The sequence below is a fragment of the Helianthus annuus genome, chromosome 6, assembly GCF_002127325.2.
Source record: "Helianthus annuus cultivar XRQ/B chromosome 6, HanXRQr2.0-SUNRISE, whole genome shotgun sequence".
Taxonomy (NCBI): Eukaryota; Viridiplantae; Streptophyta; class Magnoliopsida; order Asterales; family Asteraceae; genus Helianthus; species Helianthus annuus.
In genome coordinates this window covers 104,245,735-104,265,589 of record NC_035438.2, presented here as the reverse complement: position 1 = coordinate 104,265,589, position 19,855 = coordinate 104,245,735, and the positions used below count along the sequence as shown (strand labels likewise).

The 19,855-nt window shown below is 40.3% G+C and overlaps 3 long non-coding RNA genes across 4 annotated transcripts; all 3 read left to right on the top strand.

The window, feature by feature from the left end:
* Positions 1–919: 919 nt before the first annotated feature.
* LOC110864152 lies at positions 920–12,152 on the top strand. 2 transcript variants are annotated; one of them, XR_002549675.2, is made up of 3 exons: positions 920–1,025; positions 11,464–11,553; positions 11,831–12,152. It is a non-coding gene; the product is annotated as an uncharacterized LOC110864152 (long non-coding RNA). The 2 variants fall into 2 exon arrangements; XR_002549674.2 differs by having other exon boundaries at positions 11,845–11,931.
* A 511-nt stretch (positions 12,153–12,663) lies between these two features.
* LOC110864153 lies at positions 12,664–13,556 on the top strand. Its single transcript, XR_002549676.2, has 2 exons — positions 12,664–13,191; positions 13,402–13,556. It is a non-coding gene; the product is annotated as an uncharacterized LOC110864153 (long non-coding RNA).
* Positions 13,557–16,489: 2,933 nt separating this feature from the next.
* Positions 16,490–19,466, top strand: LOC110864155. The gene is made up of 5 exons (XR_002549677.2): positions 16,490–16,636; positions 17,374–17,463; positions 17,755–17,846; positions 18,946–19,101; positions 19,312–19,466. It is a non-coding gene; the product is annotated as an uncharacterized LOC110864155 (long non-coding RNA).
* The last annotated feature ends 389 nt before the right edge of the window (positions 19,467–19,855 follow it).

Here is a 19,855-nt window from a genome sequence, read left to right as displayed (position 1 = left end):
ACGAGAGAGAGAGAGAGAGAGCTTCTAGGGTTTCTTGTGTGTGTTGTGATTTGATAAAAAGTGAGGGATGGTTACAACACCCCTATGTGTTAATCGTGTAAAATGGGTGGGCCGAACTCCTACATGGGCCGCCCTAATGGTTCGAGTGTAGGTAATGTGGCCCAAAAGGCCTTGTGCGGTCAAGTGGGTGTTGTGCGATCGATTTCATTAACATACATACACATTATAAACACAACACACGTAGCACGAAACAACATAGCGTTCATTTAAATCAAAGCTCGTATAATCATAACACGTTCACATACGTTACACAAGGTAAGTCTAAAGTTCGAGTTGTCACAGAGTCTGTTGGTGCACTACATCTGTTGATTTCGTCTTGGATCAAGTCAAACGTTACATTGTATAGATTAGGGCTCAATATATGAGAAAATATGAGATTGTATAGGTTTTAGGTCAAGGTTTCGCTTCAAGGGTCATTTGTTAGAAGGTTTCGCTTGAATGTTGTAACACCCCGAAAACGGGTTTGGTAATCAATCTCTGTTCATACTAAAAGACGGGTAAAGTACCGTTAGCAGTAAAAATAACCCGTTAACTATTTGGATTTAAATAAGAAATCCTAATAATTAAATACAAGCGAATCAAATAATTTAAGAATTAAGTTTATAAGAGCCCGAGTCAACGGGACTTAAAATACAACGGGTTTTTAACTCCCGGAACCCACTAAGTTAACTAGGTAAGATTAACCTAGTTAGTAATGGGTAATTAAATAATAAACTATGAGTTATAGTTTCATTTATGAATATCTAAACTTGAGGGACCAAAACCGTGGAAAAGGAAACAAGTTTTATTTAATAAAAAAAAATAATAACACACCACACACACTAAGTGTGTGGATCGATCTCCAGGAGCGACCAGGAGGGTGAAAACCCTAGAACTCAAAAAATCTTGCAAATTGAAGGTTCAATTCAAGTCCAAATCGAATTCTAAACATAGATTCCTGATCCTCATCACAAGGGGATTACAAGGTATGTAAAATTTTGAGTAATCTTTCATCTTGAAATTCTCATGAATTTTGAATAATCTGAGATTCTAGTTGCATGTGTATGTTATGATGATTTAGGAACTACTATAGTGTTTAGGGACAAACCCTAGACAAACACAAGCTGAAATCATGTGAATTTTTAGTGAAAATTATGATCACCATTGTAGGTGATTAGTGAGTTATGTTAAATTTGATGAACACTAGGAAATAGATTGTTAGTCTAGTGTAAATTGACAATTTTGAAGTGAATTCAGAAATTGTAGAAGTTAACCACTTTGTAAGACGGTTGATTTATGTGAAATTTGGGCTAAGAGATAAGCTAGAGACATGATAAATAAACATGTAAAAATTCTGCCCTTAAGGTGTTTGATGAAATGCCTCAAAGAAGGCTCGAAACTAGAATTTTGTAGTTAAAACACTTAATTGTGATGTTTTGGCTATTATACAAATGTGATTAAAAAGAGTTCTAAATATGATGAACGTTGTTAGAACTTTGGTTAAAACGGTGGTCTAAAGATAACGCCTACCGGGTAATTAAAGAATGCTAAAACTAGTTGATGAACTCTGTCACACCCCCAAAATCCACCTGCGGATAACACCCGCTTCGAGGGCGTGACTGACCAGGATCCAGCCACCAATTATACTGAGCATTGAATTAATAGTAGAAATATTTAATATCCAAAATAGTTAACAACATCGGAGTTTAAGTTTGATAATTAGTTTAACAAAACAGCGGAAGCATAACCAAAGTAGTTTTAAAGATAGTTCTGAGTTCAAAATAATTCACCCAATACACGGGTTTGACGAACACTACACATCCCCAAGCAGCAGCTCCTGAGTCACTGGTTACCTGCAAAGCATGCAATAAGGGGTCAACAATAATGCTGAGTGAGTTCACTAGTTGTCCAGTTTTAGTTTACCAAAAACTTAAGTTGTTTAGATAAAGCATTTATAATCACGTTGTGGGGAGCTACCCCATCTGTAAGCTCACTAAACTGTAGATACCGAAACTGTTGACGGAATATAAATATTCGTGCCCCGAGTCAATGTCTATCGTCATTGACCATGTTGCAAGGTCTACTAGTTCACGCCCGATCTCCCCCGGTCACGGTGTGAGGTTGTCAAACCTAATAGCGCTATCAACTAATAACCCGTTCGCCCCCGGCGATTAATCGGTACTGTAAGCAAGGACTTAAAGTGATAGAGTTTCGTTTAGTCTGGCTAGTTGTGATTTATAAATAGTATCCAAACGTATCTCCCCCGGAGATAGTAATTACCCATTCTGTTTTCCCCCGGAGTAATGGGTCGAAAGTATTTTCCCAAAGTTGGTAGTTTGTTCGTGTCCCTCCGCGGGACGCATGCTTTTAGTGTGTGAACTCACCTTGGGTTGCTCGGCAGATTAGGTTACTTGGTCAAACACGCTGGTCACCACGTCCTAACATGGTTACCGGTATAGGTCAGGTTTATTGTACAAGCAATCACGCAATACTTACAAACAACTAGCACGTATCATGCATAAAATTAGACAGTGGGTTATTGGGCCGGCCCTAACACTTTGCACAAGCAAACAGTAGCACGTAGTCCAGTTAACAGGTAGCCCATATTACACATAATGGCCCAATAACCAAAGTGGACAGCCCAGTCGCAACCAGATGGTCTCGAGTCGCAACCAGGTGGTTTCGGCTTGTCACGCTGTGGTTGCGAGTCGCAACCGTCGTAGTCTCGAGTCGCAATCGTGAGGTTTCGAGTTGTCATGCTATGGTTGCGAGTCGCAACTGCGTGGTCTCGAGTTGTCATGCCATGGTTGCGAGTCGCAACTGCGTGGTCTCGAGTTGTCATGCCATGGTTGCGAGTCGCAACGGTGCGGTTGCGAGTCGTAATGCTGTCTCTTTCATGTACACGTGATGATGCAGATGCATCAGTCCAATATGTACTATGCAATCAGGCCCAAATCAGGAAACAACCAATAAGGTTTCCACTAACACTTTGCCTAATCTGACTATTAGTAAACTTAGATCAAACTTTGCCCTTTTTGAAATCTTCAAACCACATTCAACAAGTTCATCCTATATTCATAAATTTCTAGGGTTTTCATGTCAAACATAACCATACATTTTAGACCAAAATCACATATTTCGTCAAGATCAACATGTAAGAATAAAGAAACATACAATATATATCCGAAATCCTAAGTTTAACATCATCATTTTGCAAGAAACAATGAAGCATAGTATGTTTAGCCATAATCATTCTTAGACTACCATTTGTTAGTCATTTTAAACATGTCACCAAGCATTCAAACCTAAGGGTTTACACATATAGTCAATCTTCACAACCATTCATAAAAATCATGCATAAAACTACTAACCAAGCATTTCTTAGTTTATTCAACACAACATAAATCCTTATGCACATAATAATTAGCACTAACCGGTTGTGAAGAAGAAGAAGGAGCCGAAAACAAAGAGAAGGGAACCGAGAAGATGGAGTGTCCGAGTGATGATCTTGACCGAGATTCCTTGTCCGAGATCCTTGAGCTTGAACCGAAAGTTGGGGAAGAAAATGGTGTTGTTGTTTGGGGTTTCTAGTTGAGAGAGAATAGGAGTGTATGTGTAGATATGTTTGTGTAGCAAATGAGGGAAAGTGGGGGAAAGTGGGGATCTATATACAAGGTTCGAAGTAGGCTAAGGGATTTCGGCCCAAACCGGTTACGGCCCAAGAGGCCCACTCGAGACCGAGTGGCCCACTCGCAACCGGGTGGTTGCGAGTCATGGTCTCGAGTCGTGGTCTCGACTCACATACATATATATATATACATACACAACACACATATCATGTAAAAAGTCACGTTTCCATTTAATAATATTTATATATACACGAAATATTACAAGGTGTTCGTTCGGAAAAACCTAGAGTGTCACATTATCCCCAAGTTTTAAGAACTTTCGTCCCGAAAGTTAAGGCAGCCACTGCCAAGCTAGCGTGTTTCAACGGGGTGTCACATCATCCCCCCGTTAGTTTGGAATTTCGTCCCGAAATTCAGTTGTAGCTTCAGTGCTGGGGGTTTCGTTTGGGAACAACTGGGGATACTTAGACTTCATCTGGTCTTCCCGCTCCCAGGTAAACTCTGGGCCACGCCGTGAGTTCCAACGAACTCGCACGAGAGGTATCTGGCTACGTTTGAGGGTTTTGATCTCTCGATCCGTGATCTCAATCGGTTCCTCAGTAAAGTGTAGCTGTTCATCAATAGTGAGTTCCTTGAAAGGAATTATAAGTGTTTCATCTGACAGGCACTTCTTCAGATTAGACACGTGAAAGACATTGTGCACTGCACTCAGCTCTGCAGGCAGGTTCAATCTATAAGCAACCTTACCGATTTTCTCGGTAATTTCGAATGGTCCAACATATCGCGGATTCAGCTTGCCTCGTTTACCGAAACGGACCACACCCTTCCAGGGTGAGACTTTAAGTAGAACCCGGTCCCCGACCTGGAATTCTAGTGGTTTCCTACGCTTGTCAGCGTAGCTTTTCTGACGGTCACGAGCTGCCGCCATGCGTTGCCTGATCTGGGAAATCTTTTCCGTTGTATCTACCACCAGTTCTGGGCCTGTGAGTTGACTGTCACCTATCTCCGCCCAGCAAAGGGGTGATCGGCATTTACGACCGTACAGTGCCTCAAAAGGTGCCGCCTGAATACTAGTGTGGTAGCTGTTATTGTAGGAGAATTCCACCAGCGGTAGATGCTTCTCCCAGTTCTTGCCAAAATCGATCACACATGCTCTAAGCATGTCTTCCAGGGTTTGGATGGTGCGTTCAGACTGCCCATCCGTTTGTGGGTGGTAAGCGGTGCTCATGTCCAAACGTGAGCCAAAGGATTTGTGCATAGCTTGCCACAACTCGGAAGTAAAACGAGCGTCTCGGTCGGAAATAATAGAAGTTGGCACCCCGTGCCTCGAAACTACTTCCTTTAAGTAAATTTCCGCCAAGGTAGAAAACTTGTCTGTTTCCTTAATGGCCAGAAAGTGTGCGGACTTAGTCAATCGATCTACTATCACCCAAATAGTATCATTCCCGCGTTGAGATCTAGGTAGCCCCGTAACAAAATCCATGGAAATTTGCTCCCATTTCCACTTCGGGATTTCGGGTTGCTGGAGTAGGCCTGCTGGTTTCTGATACTCAGTCTTGACTCTTGCGCAGGTCAAACATTTGCTAACGTATGCTGCTATGTGGGCTTTCATGCCAGGCCACCAGTAAGTGGTCCTTAAGTCGTGGTACATCTTATCTGAACCAGGATGTACTGAATAACGGGACTTATGGGCTTCGTCCATCACCAGTTCTCGTAGATCTCCGTAAAGTGGGACCCAAATGCGCCCTGCCACATAGTAGGCGCCGTCTTCTTTTTGTTCTAGTCGTTGTCTCGATCCTCGCAGGGACTCAGCCCTGATGTTTTCTGGTTTCAGAGCTTTGGTCTGAGCATTTCGGATCTGGGTAGGGAGGTTAGACTGGATGGTGAGTTGTAACGCTCGCACGCGCTTGGGAGTAGTGTCTTTTCGGCTGAGGGCGTCTGCCACGACATTGGCCTTGCCCGGATGGTACTTGATGGCGCATTCATAATCATTCAGAAGTTCGACCCATCGACGTTGTCGCATGTTTAATTCCTTTTGTTTGAAGATATGCTCGAGACTCCTGTGATCGGTGTAAATGGTGCACTTGGTACCGTACAGGTAATGTCTCCATATCTTAAGCGCAAAGATCACTGCTCCTAGTTCCAAGTCATGCGTAGTGTAGTTCCTTTCGTGTGTCTTGAGTTGTCGAGAGGCGTAAGCAATAACTTTGTCGCGTTGCATTAACACACAACCGAGCCCATGGATGGATGCATCGCAGTAAACCACAAAGTCGTCAGTGCCTTCAGGCAACGAGAGAATAGGAGCACTACAGAGATTATCCTTAAGTCTCTGAAAAGCAGATTCCTGTGCTTCATTCCACTTGTAGGTGACGCCTTTCTGAGTGAGCGTAGTGAGGGGTTGTGCAATCTTTGAGAATCCCTGAATGAATCTGCGGTAGTAACCTGCCAATCCCAAGAATTGGCGAACTTCAGTGGGAGTCCTAGGTGTAGGCCAGTTCTTTATCGAGTCGATCTTTGCAGGGTCGACGTGGATTCCATCCTTGTTAACCACGTGCCCAAGGAAATGGACTTCTCGAAGCCAGAAGTCGCATTTCGAGAACTTGGCATACAATTGCTCATTGCGAAGGAGTTCGAGGATAAGGCGCAGGTGCTGTTCATGCTCTTCCTGACTTTTCGAGTAGATCAGGATGTCGTCTATAAACACGATCACAAACTTGTCGAGGTAGGGTTTGCATACTCGGTTCATGAGATCCATGAATACCGCAGGCGCGTTGGTCATCCCAAAGGGCATAACGAGGAATTCATAATGACCATAACGAGTTCTGAATGCAGTTTTGGAGATGTCTTCATTACGGACCCTTAGCTGATGATAGCCTGATCGCAGGTCAATCTTAGAATAGTAGCTCGATCCTTGCAACTGATCGAATAGGTCGTCGATTCGCGGGAGAGGGTAACGATTCTTGATGGTAACCTTGTTCAGCTCACGATAGTCAATGCACATTCGGAACGTGCCATCCTTCTTCTTAACAAAGAGTACCGGTGCTCCCCAGGGTGATGAACTAGGGCGAATAAACCCTTTATCCAATAGTTCCTGTAGTTGAGTAGAGAGTTCCTTCAATTCTGCGGGGGCTAGTCGATAAGGCGCACGAGCTATGGGCGCTGCTCCGGGAGCTAGCTCGATTTGGAATTCGACCTGACGGTGGGGAGGGAGTCCAGGTAATTCCTCAGGAAATACCTCGGGATAGTCACGTACTACCGGAAAATCTTCAATCCTCTTTTCCTTTTCGTGGGTGTTGGTGACGAGTGCTAAGATAGCGGTGTGCCCTTTTCGTAAACACTTCTGGGCCTTCAAGAAAGAGATAACGCCGGAGATTTCTCCGCTTTTGCCACCTTGTACAATGAGGAGTTTGCCAGAACGACGGGGAATACGAACTGCTTTCTCTTGACAGAGGATCTCAGCGCGATGCTTGGATAACCAATCCATACCAATAACGACGTCGAAGCTTCCAAGAGTAACAGGGAAAAGATCGATACTAAATGTCTGACCAGACAACTCTAGTTTGCAGCCTTTGATAACATGTGAGGCCTCGATGTTTCTACCATTAGCTAACTCGACAATATGAGGAGAACTTAGTAACGAAAGCGGACGCTTAAGCTTCTTACTAATACGTAGGGACACATAACTAGCATCGGCACCGGAATCAAATAATACAGAAACATAACGATCATCGAGTAGGAACTTACCCGCCACGACATTGGGGTCATTCCTTGCTTCTCCAGCTCCAATCACAAAAGCCCTTCCTCTAGCACCATTCCCAGCATTGTTGTTCTGATCGTTGTTTCCAGCTCCCTGATTGTTGTTGCGGTTCTGGTTCAGTTCAGGGCAATTCTTCTTGTAGTGCCCCTCAGCTCCACACTGGAAACAACCCTTGGCATTCCCGTGATGATGTTGCTGCTGGTTCTGCCCCACGGGACGTGGACTCCTACAGTCCTTGGCCTCATGCCCCATTTTGTTACATCGCTGACACTGGCTTTTCCCACAAGGCCCGCTGTGGTGTCGATTGCACTTGTTGCACTTGGGGTGGTTACCGCGATAGCCACCCTGTTGTTGAGTGCCCTTGTTATTTTCAGTTTTCCTTTGCTGTGCTGGGGCCTGAGTGGGGTTAGCATCCTTGCTTTGATTTCCTTCCCACTTACGCTTGTTGTCACTAGAAGTTCCGACAGTAGCACTGATCCTTTTGGGCAACCTGCCCTCTTCTACGGCCTGATCAGTGAGTTTGTGAGCAAGTCGAACGATCGGCTGAATGGTAGTGTGGTTGGCTGAAGTTACATGGCTTCGAATTTCTGGAGCCAAACCCTTGATGTACAGTTCGATTCTTCGATACATAGGTCGAGACATGTTTGGGCAAAGAGCAGCATAGTCATTGGACAACTTGGTGTAGGTTTCAATCTCTGACCCAACCATCTTAAGCGCATAGTACTCATTCTCAAGCTTGTGGATGTCATCCCGGTGACAGTATTCCTCCTTAATCATGTCCTTGAAATCCTCCCACGCAGTAGCATTAGCAGTTTCCAAACCAAACATCTGAATTTGCGCCTTCCACCAAGAAAGCGCGTTTCCTTCAAGCGTAGCAGTAGCAAACTTCACCCAATTCGCAGGGGGACACTCACAGACAGCAAAGACAGCTTCAACTTTCTCAATCCAATGTAGAAGACCTATGGCACCCTCAGTGCCGTTGAAAGGGAGAGGCTTGCAATCCATGAAGGTTTTGAAAGTACACACGGGTGGTTGCGCAGGTGCATGCTGACCTGTTCGTGAGAAGCGAAGCGTATAGGTTTAGAGGCGAAAAGACGTTGTGACGGTAGGATCTAAACATCCTAAAACAACGAGCTTACCTATAGGGTGAGCTGCGAAAGCCGCAGCCACTGTGTTGAGCAGGTTAGTGAACTGAGCCTGAGTCATGTTGATGTTTCCCCTTCCACGTCCACTCATTGTCTTCATAATCAGAAAACACAGTATGAGTGTGATGTAGCGAGAATGAGATAGAAGAGAGAGGTGTATCTATCTAACTAGGCACACTAGTACGTATAGCAAAACAGGAAACATAAAGTAAGCAAACAAGTAAACACTGGTCCGAGCTATGAGGTCGAAAGTGTTGAGCCTTGCACTTGGAGTGTAGTGTCGTCGCGAGTCACAGGTTATAGTCTGGTTTTTCTCAAAAAGATTCTCCCCTTTTTAAAACCAAGTTCACTATAACCAATGGCTCTGATACCAATCTGTCACACCCCCAAAATCCACCTGCGGATAACACCCGCTTCGAGGGCGTGACTGACCAGGATCCAGCCACCAATTATACTGAGCATTGAATTAATAGTAGAAATATTTAATATCCAAAATAGTTAACAACATCGGAGTTTAAGTTTGATAATTAGTTTAACAAAACAGCGGAAGCATAACCAAAGTAGTTTTAAAGATAGTTCTGAGTTCAAAATAATTCACCCAATACACGGGTTTGACGAACACTACACATCCCCAAGCAGCAGCTCCTGAGTCACTGGTTACCTGCAAAGCATGCAATAAGGGGTCAACAATAATGCTGAGTGAGTTCACTAGTTGTCCAGTTTTAGTTTACCAAAAACTTAAGTTGTTTAGATAAAGCATTTATAATCACGTTGTGGGGAGCTACCCCATCTGTAAGCTCACTAAACTGTAGATACCGAAACTGTTGACGGAATATAAATATTCGTGCCCCGAGTCAATGTCTATCGTCATTGACCATGTTGCAAGGTCTACTAGTTCACGCCCGATCTCCCCCGGTCACGGTGTGAGGTTGTCAAACCTAATAGCGCTATCAACTAATAACCCGTTCGCCCCCGGCGATTAATCGGTACTGTAAGCAAGGACTTAAAGTGATAGAGTTTCGTTTAGTCTGGCTAGTTGTGATTTATAAATAGTATCCAAACGTATCTCCCCCGGAGATAGTAATTACCCATTCTGTTTTCCCCCGGAGTAATGGGTCGAAAGTATTTTCCCAAAGTTGGTAGTTTGTTCGTGTCCCTCCGCGGGACGCATGCTTTTAGTGTGTGAACTCACCTTGGGTTGCTCGGCAGATTAGGTTACTTGGTCAAACACGCTGGTCACCACGTCCTAACATGGTTACCGGTATAGGTCAGGTTTATTGTACAAGCAATCACGCAATACTTACAAACAACTAGCACGTATCATGCATAAAATTAGACAGTGGGTTATTGGGCCGGCCCTAACACTTTGCACAAGCAAACAGTAGCACGTAGTCCAGTTAACAGGTAGCCCATATTACACATAATGGCCCAATAACCAAAGTGGACAGCCCAGTCGCAACCAGATGGTCTCGAGTCGCAACCAGGTGGTTTCGGCTTGTCACGCTGTGGTTGCGAGTCGCAACCGTCGTAGTCTCGAGTCGCAATCGTGAGGTTTCGAGTTGTCATGCTATGGTTGCGAGTCGCAACTGCGTGGTCTCGAGTTGTCATGCCATGGTTGCGAGTCGCAACTGCGTGGTCTCGAGTTGTCATGCCATGGTTGCGAGTCGCAACGGTGCGGTTGCGAGTCGTAATGCTGTCTCTTTCATGTACACGTGATGATGCAGATGCATCAGTCCAATATGTACTATGCAATCAGGCCCAAATCAGGAAACAACCAATAAGGTTTCCACTAACACTTTGCCTAATCTGACTATTAGTAAACTTAGATCAAACTTTGCCCTTTTTGAAATCTTCAAACCACATTCAACAAGTTCATCCTATATTCATAAATTTCTAGGGTTTTCATGTCAAACATAACCATACATTTTAGACCAAAATCACATATTTCGTCAAGATCAACATGTAAGAATAAAGAAACATACAATATATATCCGAAATCCTAAGTTTAACATCATCATTTTGCAAGAAACAATGAAGCATAGTATGTTTAGCCATAATCATTCTTAGACTACCATTTGTTAGTCATTTTAAACATGTCACCAAGCATTCAAACCTAAGGGTTTACACATATAGTCAATCTTCACAACCATTCATAAAAATCATGCATAAAACTACTAACCAAGCATTTCTTAGTTTATTCAACACAACATAAATCCTTATGCACATAATAATTAGCACTAACCGGTTGTGAAGAAGAAGAAGGAGCCGAAAACAAAGAGAAGGGAACCGAGAAGATGGAGTGTCCGAGTGATGATCTTGACCGAGATTCCTTGTCCGAGATCCTTGAGCTTGAACCGAAAGTTGGGGAAGAAAATGGTGTTGTTGTTTGGGGTTTCTAGTTGAGAGAGAATAGGAGTGTGTGTGTAGATATGTTTGTGTAGCAAATGAGGGAAAGTGGGGGAAAGTGGGGATCTATATACAAGGTTCGAAGTAGGCTAAGGGATTTCGGCCCAAACCGGTTACGGCCCAAGAGGCCCACTCGAGACCGAGTGGCCCACTCGCAACCGGGTGGTTGCGAGTCATGGTCTCGAGTCGTGGTCTCGACTCACATACATATATATATATACATACACAACACACATATCATGTAAAAAGTCACGTTTCCATTTAATAATATTTATATATACACGAAATATTACAAGGTGTTCGTTCGGAAAAACCTAGAGTGTCACAAACTCGAATATGCAATTAGTATACTAATGGGCATTTGACTTTTTAAAAGTCAAACTGACCTATAATCCGATAAATGGTAATCTTTGGTATGAAATGCGTAAGGTGGAATAATCGTATTAAATTGTGATTAAACTAACCACCTTGAAAACAATGATGATAGTTTGACGCGTAACAAGCTAGGTGGAAGCTTGATGAGGGAGCAGGTCAAACGAATCAAGAAGGAAAGGAAAAAGCATAGTTCGGACACGAGGTAAGTATATCTTACACGAGTCATATATTTCATAATATCCTTTTGTCGTATTACGAAAAAAAAGATAATTTATGACGTAAGCCATAGTAGGCTAAAAAGTGTTAAGAAATGGAATTTTAAGTAAGTGACCGCACGGTGTAAATCGGAGCGAGTCATATATATATATTTACGAGGTGGTAATAAATATCATCTCGCTAATATAATCAGTCAATTCGGCCAAACGGGTCAAAAGGTGAAATTATTACCCTTTGACGATATCGACTAATGGGTTGTCAAGATGCATGATTTTAGGAAATAAATAGCACATGGATGCTTACATCGCTATCGCTTAGCAGCCACTAAGGAAATGTATTGAAACAGGTCAATATATTGATCCGAGCCAGGTATGTATAATAATACAACTCATCATGTAGAGCTTGGAGTTTTATAATAGTTAGACGAGGTTAAAATAAGATATCCGGTTATCTTTTAGGTAAACCGAATAAGTTGAGTTATGATTAAGGTGTTTTAGAAACATATTGGTTTCTAAACAAGAATATGGTTAAAAGGTCGGATTTGGGGTTCAAACAAGCACTAATAGTCCTTCGTCGTAAAAGAATGACTAAAATTAACTAGAACGCCCTAGTTGGCTAATTCGAATAAACAACCTTTAAAGGTAGTTTTGAAACGAGTTTTATGATCAAATAAATAATTGAAATAAGTGCAAGAAGCGAAAGATGTAAACTTTCGGTCAAATAACTCTATATGAGTCTTTGCCGTAAATTAGCAATCGGACGAGAAAAACTCGGATTATATAGATCATCTCATTACGTCCACCACAATTATAGTTGTGGTGGAAGATTACTTGATAAGAATGTTGTATATAACGCTAGAAATGAATGAAAGCGACTTTAAGCTTTAAAGTGCTTAAATACCCTTAACGGGTCAAAATAAGCACTTGAACGTAAACGGGTTCTAACTAAGTAAGAAACCCATGATCTAGGAATTATTTGATAGGAAATATTGAAATTATGATTCCATGAGTTTATGGATCAAGTAAACATGTTTGTGTGATAAAATCGTGAACGGGTCAAAATTTGGTAAAAATGGTAATAAGCCGAAGACTTAAAAGTCTTAAATTTTTGTTAATCCGGATGTCGGATTTTAACTCCATATGATGGAGAATTAAATTACGGACGCGTAGGAAAAAGAATCGTGTAAAACGGATTAAAAACGAGAGAGTTATGTCCGTTTCGGTAAGAACTAATGAAAAATAGACGTGCAGAGTTGACACGGGCGGGTGACTTTTTGACACGGCCGGGTGGCTGGGCTGTGAAAAATATATGTTAACTGACACGGCCGGGTGACTTTTTGACACGGCCGGGTGAAGGGGCTGAAAACAAAACAAAAATAATTTCTTGTTTTGTTACGTTAAGCACGGAACTTGTTTATACTCGATTATTAAAGTGTCAAAACTAATTATTTACATGGTTTTGACCGTAGGTGAAGATGGAATAAGCGGTTTGAAAGATACGAAAGTTTTCGTGCAAATAAACGGCAAAATAGGAAAGCTGGAATGCAGGGGCCACCGTAACTTACGGTGCCACCGTAAGTAACGGTGGAGCTGAAAGCTTTACGGTAGCTTCCTACTGAATTACGGTAGGGGCACTTTATACCAGGGGCCACCGTAACTTACGGTGCCACCGTAAGTTACGGTGGAGGCCAGTTTTATATCTTTGTTTTTGGATCAAGACATCCATGTTGGAATTTCTCGATTTCCTTGTTTAATTCGATTATTCGACTCAATCATCCTTGTTGCACTAATCGTTTAATTATCAAAACTAACTTTTAAGTTGGTTTTGATCACAGGTGAATGTCAAGAGTCCCGGATAAAGATCAAGCATCGAGCAAGAACCGAACACGCGTTAAATAAAGCTTCCGCTATGTTGTTTCGTCATTATTTTAAAACGGCGAATTAAACCACTTTATGTGGTGTTACTATAATTTGTAAAAGTTTTCTTTAATCCCATATTTCCAATGTATGTAATCATTAATTACATGAATGTTTTCGCAAAATATACGTTAAACCTTGATTTATAAGAACTGGTGTTACAAGTTGGTAATCAGAGCCCAAGGTTAAAAGAATAAAGTGTTCGGTTCGAGGCTTGATCGCAAATCCGGTAAGTGTAAGTATGTTAATCGTTTAACGTATTAAAGTGTTGTAAACAACACATAGGGTTATCGTGAAATACACGTTACCCCAAATTAAATGATAGATATGGTTAACAACATTTCGTGCGTTGACACATATAGTACAAAAGCCTTGTACTATGATACGGGCATTTAGTAAAGTTGACATTACTAACTTTGTGAATGTCTTGATTGAAGGACACTTACATTTAAAGATGACAAAGGTTAAACAAATGCAGGAGGTGATAGAGGAACAGTCCGAGGCATGATAAGAGGAACATGCCCATCAAGGAGTAAATCGCGTAACGACCGCGAACAAGGCTAATGGCAAGAGAAGCCCGTTAGGGCAAGCATTATCAGGTACACGTTTTAAATTATTGCATAAATAGTAATATGCAACAAATATGTAGAGATTGAAAGTTGCATATGTAGATTGAAAACTTGGAAAGACCTGAATGGAAAACCTATCCGGGATATTGTTTCCAAGAAAAACAGATAGAGGTATTACTTACATAGGGCGTGATGTGAAAACTATAAAAAGGTCATGCGTGTCATGTGTTAATCGCTTACTCTGGCCAAGTAAGTAGCGGCATATGATACCATGAACTTCTTATGGCGGACACGTTTACATCCGATGTAGTAAGGGTGGAGTGAATGGGACTAACTTAAAAGTACCCAAATGAATCAAATGAGCAAAAATATTTGATAAAAATGTAAACGCACAGCCGGGTGACGGGAGCGTATTACATCAGAATAATGAGCCCGAATGAAGGGACAAAGAAGCATGTAAAAATGATTTAGACAAGTATTGGGAGGGAGTGTACTTACACTCGAACCCAGAAAACACAAGCATGAAAAATGATTTAGATAAGTATTGGGAGGGAGTGTACTTACACTCGAACCCAGAAAACACAAGCATGAAAATTGATTTAGACAAGTATTGGGAGGGGGTGTACTTACACTCGAACCCAGAAAATACAAGCATGAAAAATGATGTAGACATGTATTGGGAGGGGGTGTACATACACTCGAACCCGGAAAAAATATAAACATGTAAAACAAGGTAGACATGTATTGGGAGGGGGTGTACTTACACTCGAACCCGGAAAATATAAACATGTAAAACAAAATAGACATGTATTGGGAGGGGGTGTACTTACACTCGAACCCGGAAAATGCGAATATGTCTCTAAACGAGTCGTTTTTGTAAAACGTCAAACTTGAGGACAAAGTCGGAATATAAAAATGAAGCGAAGTCTTGATGCATACCGGGAGGGTTGCAATAATAACGACTTCGGTGAAACACCCGGTTGATGGGTAAGAATTAAACACATGCGTAAACCAAGAGACGTGAACGCGGGTTGAAAAATCAAAGTAACTTGGATTACGAGTAGGACTAAAAATCTCGTATATAGAAATTGTGAGTAAATATGTTCAACTATTCGAAGTCGAATGGGTTGAATAAAGAATAAAGTTGATGGTTTATTAAGTGATGGATTTCACATTAATAGGTCAAACATGTTGAATACAATATAACGCCGAATGGCACAAATGAGCACTAGCCAGATAAAGGTAGCGTTAAATGCAAGAGAATAATGAGCCTGGTAATGGGATATAATCAAATCAGAATAAATTAGGGACCGTCAATATCCTGGTATAGATAATTGACGAAAGTTAAAAAGAAGATCCTAAAACTAAAACTTCGGTTTTAGTAAGAAATAATGTTTTTACAAACATAAATTCTGATAGGAATTTAAATAGTAAGCATGAAAGATACGAGTTTTGACGCTGATAGGCGCAAGACGAAATATTCGAAAAGTGATCTTTTCAAAAATGAAAGGTTGACAAAAATTAAACGTGACATGAGACGATCACGGTCAACAAATGCAATGTGAAGTGGAATCACATTATAACCAAGCAAGCGGTAAAGAGTAACTGGACTAATAAGTCTAATCAGTGTCCATCAAGGTCATTTAAATAAATTTGGTTTGCTTGTAAGCGGTAGGTTCGGTATAACTGAACCGAATAAATAAATCTGAAAACAAAAGAAAGTATTGCTAAAAGTGAAAGATTTCACTTAAGACCTTTAAACGGGTCAAAGTAACGGATTCGTAAGGAATTCGATAGTATATGAAAGCGATGGATATCGCTAAGTTAACTAAACTAGTGGAAATAACGAGATTACGTTATTTTAAGTTGCACTAAGTCATATGAGTTACGTAGACAATTAGTGACCAAAAGATGTTACCATGCTTATCTGGTAATACTAATAATTGGTTAAAAGTATAAGTAATGTTTAAATGATATCTCTGATCAAATACATTGAGTTTAAACTCAATGAATTATGTAAGAAAAGGTTTCGAGGACGAAACCTCTTTAAGGGGGTAGACTTGTAACACCCCGAAAACGGGTTTGGTAATCAATCTCTGTTCATACTAAAAGACGGGTAAAGTACCGTTAGCAGTAAAAATAACCCGTTAACTATTTGGATTTAAATAAGAAATCCTAATAATTAAATACAAGCGAATCAAATAATTTAAGAATTAAGTTTATAAGAGCCCGAGTCAACGGGACTTAAAATACAATGGGTTTTTAACTCCCGGAACCCACTAAGTTAACTAGGTAAGATTAACCTAGTTAGTAATGGGTAATTAAATAATAAACTATGAGTTATAGTTTCATTTATGAATATCTAAACTTGAGGGACCAAAACCGTGAAAAAGGAAACAAGTTTTATTTAATAAAAAAAAATAATAACACACCACACACACTAAGTGTGTGGATCGATCTCCAAGAGCGACCAGGAGGGTGAAAACCCTAGAACTCAACAAATCTTGCAAATTGAAGGTTCAATTCAAGTCCAAATCGAATTCTAAACATAGATTCCTGATCCTCATCACAAGGGGATTACAAGGTATGTAAAATTTTGAGAAATCTTTCATCTTGAAATTCTCATGAATTTTGAATAATCTGAGATTCTAGTTGCATGTGTATCTTATGATGATTTAGGAACTACTATAGTGTTTAGGGACAAACCCTAGACAAACACAAGCTGAAATCATGTGAATTTTTAGTGAAAATTATGATCACCATTGTAGGTGATTAGTGAGTTATGTTAAATTTGATGAACACTAGGAAATAGATTGTTAATCTAGTGTAAATTGACAATTTTGAAGTGAATTCAGAAATTGTAGAAGTTAACCACTTTGTAAGACGGTTGATTTATGTGAAATTTGGGCTAAGAGATAAGCTAGAGACATGATAAATAAACATGTAAAAATTCTGCCCTTAAGGTGTTTGATGAAATGCCTCAAAGAAGGCTCGAAACTAGAATTTTGTAGTTAAAACACTTAATTGTGATGTTTTGGCTATTATACAAATGTGATTAAAAAGAGTTCTAAATATGATGAACGTGGTTAAAACTTTGGTTAAAACGGTGGTCTAAAGATAACGCCTACCGGGTAATTAAAGAATGCTAAAACTAGTTGATGAACTCGAATATGCAATTAGTATACTAATGGGCATTTGACTTTTTAAAAGTCAAACTGACCTATAATCCGATAAATGGTAATCTTTGGTATGAAATGCGTAAGGTGGAATAATCGTATTAAATTGTGATTAAACTAACCACCTTGAAAACAATTATGATAGTTTGACGCGTAACAAGCTAGGTGGAAGCTTGATGAGGGAGCGGGTCAAACGAATCAAGAAGGAAAGGAAAAAGCATAGTTCGGACACGAGGTAAGTATATCTTACACGAGTCATATATTTCATAATATCCTTTTGTCGTATTACGAAAAAAAAGATAATTTATGACGTAAGCCATAGTAGGCTAAAAAGTGTTAAGAAATGGAATTTTAAGTAAGTGACCGCACGGTGTAAATCGGAGCGAGTCATATATATATATTTACGAGGTGGTAATAAATATCATCTCGCTAATATAATCGGTCAATTCGGCCTAACGGGTCAAAAGGTGAAATTATTACCCTTTGACGATATCGACTAATGGGTTGTCAAGATGCATGATTCTAGGAAATAAATAGCACATGGATGCTTACATCGCTATCGCTTAGCAGCCACTGAGGAAATGTATTGAAACGGGTCAATATATTGATCCGAGCCAGGTATGTATAATAATACAACTCATCATGTAGAGCTTGGAGTTTTATAATAGTTAGACGAGGTTAAAATAAGATATCCGGTTATCTTTTAGGTAAACCGAATAAGTTGAGTTATGATTAAGGTGTTTTAGAAACATATTGGTTTCTAAACAAGAATATGGTTAAATGGTCGGATTTGGGGTTCAAACAAGCACTAATAGTCCTTCGTCGTAAAAGAATGACTAAAATTGACTAGAACGCCCTAGTTGGCTAATTCGAATAAACAACCTTTAAAGGTAGTTTTGAAACGAGTTTTATGATCAAATAAATAATTGAAATAAGTGCAAGAAGCGAAAGATGTAAACTTTCGGTCAAATAACTCTATATGAGTCTTTGCCGTAAATTAGCAATCGGACGAGAAAAACTCGGATTATATAGATCATCTCATCACGTCCACCACAATTATAGTTGTGGTGGAAGATTACTTGATAAGAATGTTGTATATAACGCTAGAAATGAATGAAAGCGACTTTAAGCTTTAAAGTGCTTAAATACCCTTAACGGGTCAAAATAAGCATTTGAACGTAAACGGGTTCTAACTAAGTAAGAAACCCATGATCTATGAATTATTTGATAGGAAATATTGAAATTATGATTCCATGAGTTTATGGATCAAGTAAACATGTTTGTGTGATAAAATCGCGAACGGGTCAAAATTTGGTAAAAATGGTAATAAGCCGAAGACTTAAAAGTCTTAAATTTTTGTTAATCCGGATGTTGGATTTTAACTCCATATGATGGAGAATTAAATTACGGACGCGTAGGAAAAAGAATCGTGTAAAACGGATTAAAAACGAGAGAGTTATGTCCGTTTCGGTAAGAACTAATGAAAAATAGACGTGCAGAGTTGACACGGGTGGGTGACTTTTTGACACGGCCGGGTGGCTGGGCTGTGAAAAATATATGTTAACTGACACGGCCGGGTGACTTTTTGACACGGCCGGGTGAAGGGGCTGAAAACAAAACAAAAATAATTTCTTGTTTTGTTACGTTAAGCACGGAACTTGTTTATACTCGATTATTAAAGTGTCAAAACTAATTATTTACATGGTTTTGACCGCAGGTGAAGATGGGATAAGCGGTTTGAAAGATACGAAAGTTTTCGTGCAAATAAACGGCAAAATAGGAAAGCTGGAATGCAGGGGCCACCGTAACTTACGGTGCCACCGTAAGTTACGGTGAAGCTGAAAGCTTTACGGTAGCTTCCTACTGAATTACGGTAGGGGCACTTTATACCAGGGGCCACCGTAACTTACGGTGCCACCGTAAGTTACGGTGGAGGCCAGTTTTATATCTTTGTTTTTGGATCAAGACATCCATGTTGGAATTTCTCGATTTCCTTGTTTAATTCGATTATTCGACTCAATCATCCTTGTTGCACTAATCGTTTAATTATCAAAACTAACTTTTAAGTTGGTTTTGATCACAGGTGAATGTCAAGAGTCCCGGATAAAGATCAAGCATCGAGCAAGAACCGAACACGCGTTAAATAAAGCTTCCGCTATGTTGTTTCGTCATTATTTTAAAACGGCGAATTAAACCACTTTATGTGGTGTTACTATAATTTGTAAAAGTTTTCTTTAATCCCATATTTCCAATGTATGTAATCATTAATTACATGAATGTTTTCGCAAAATATACGTTAAACCTTGATTTATAAGAACTGGTGTTACAAATGTCAAAGTGATAGGTTTCGCTTATGTGATCATATCACTTGAAGCGAAACCTCATCACTATATAAACCCCTGAAGCGAATCCATTTGTAACTTTTGTGATTTCCATACCGAGGTGCTGCCGGTGTGACGTTTGAGCTGTAAGCGTTGATAAATCAATACAATAGTTGATTAAAGTGAAGAACAAGCTATTTCTACCTACGTTTCTTGTTATTCCGCACCTGAAACATAGGAGATTGCTTCTGAATGACTAGTTAGGTCGAGAACACGATCCTACAGTTTACGAAACCTCATTCTATC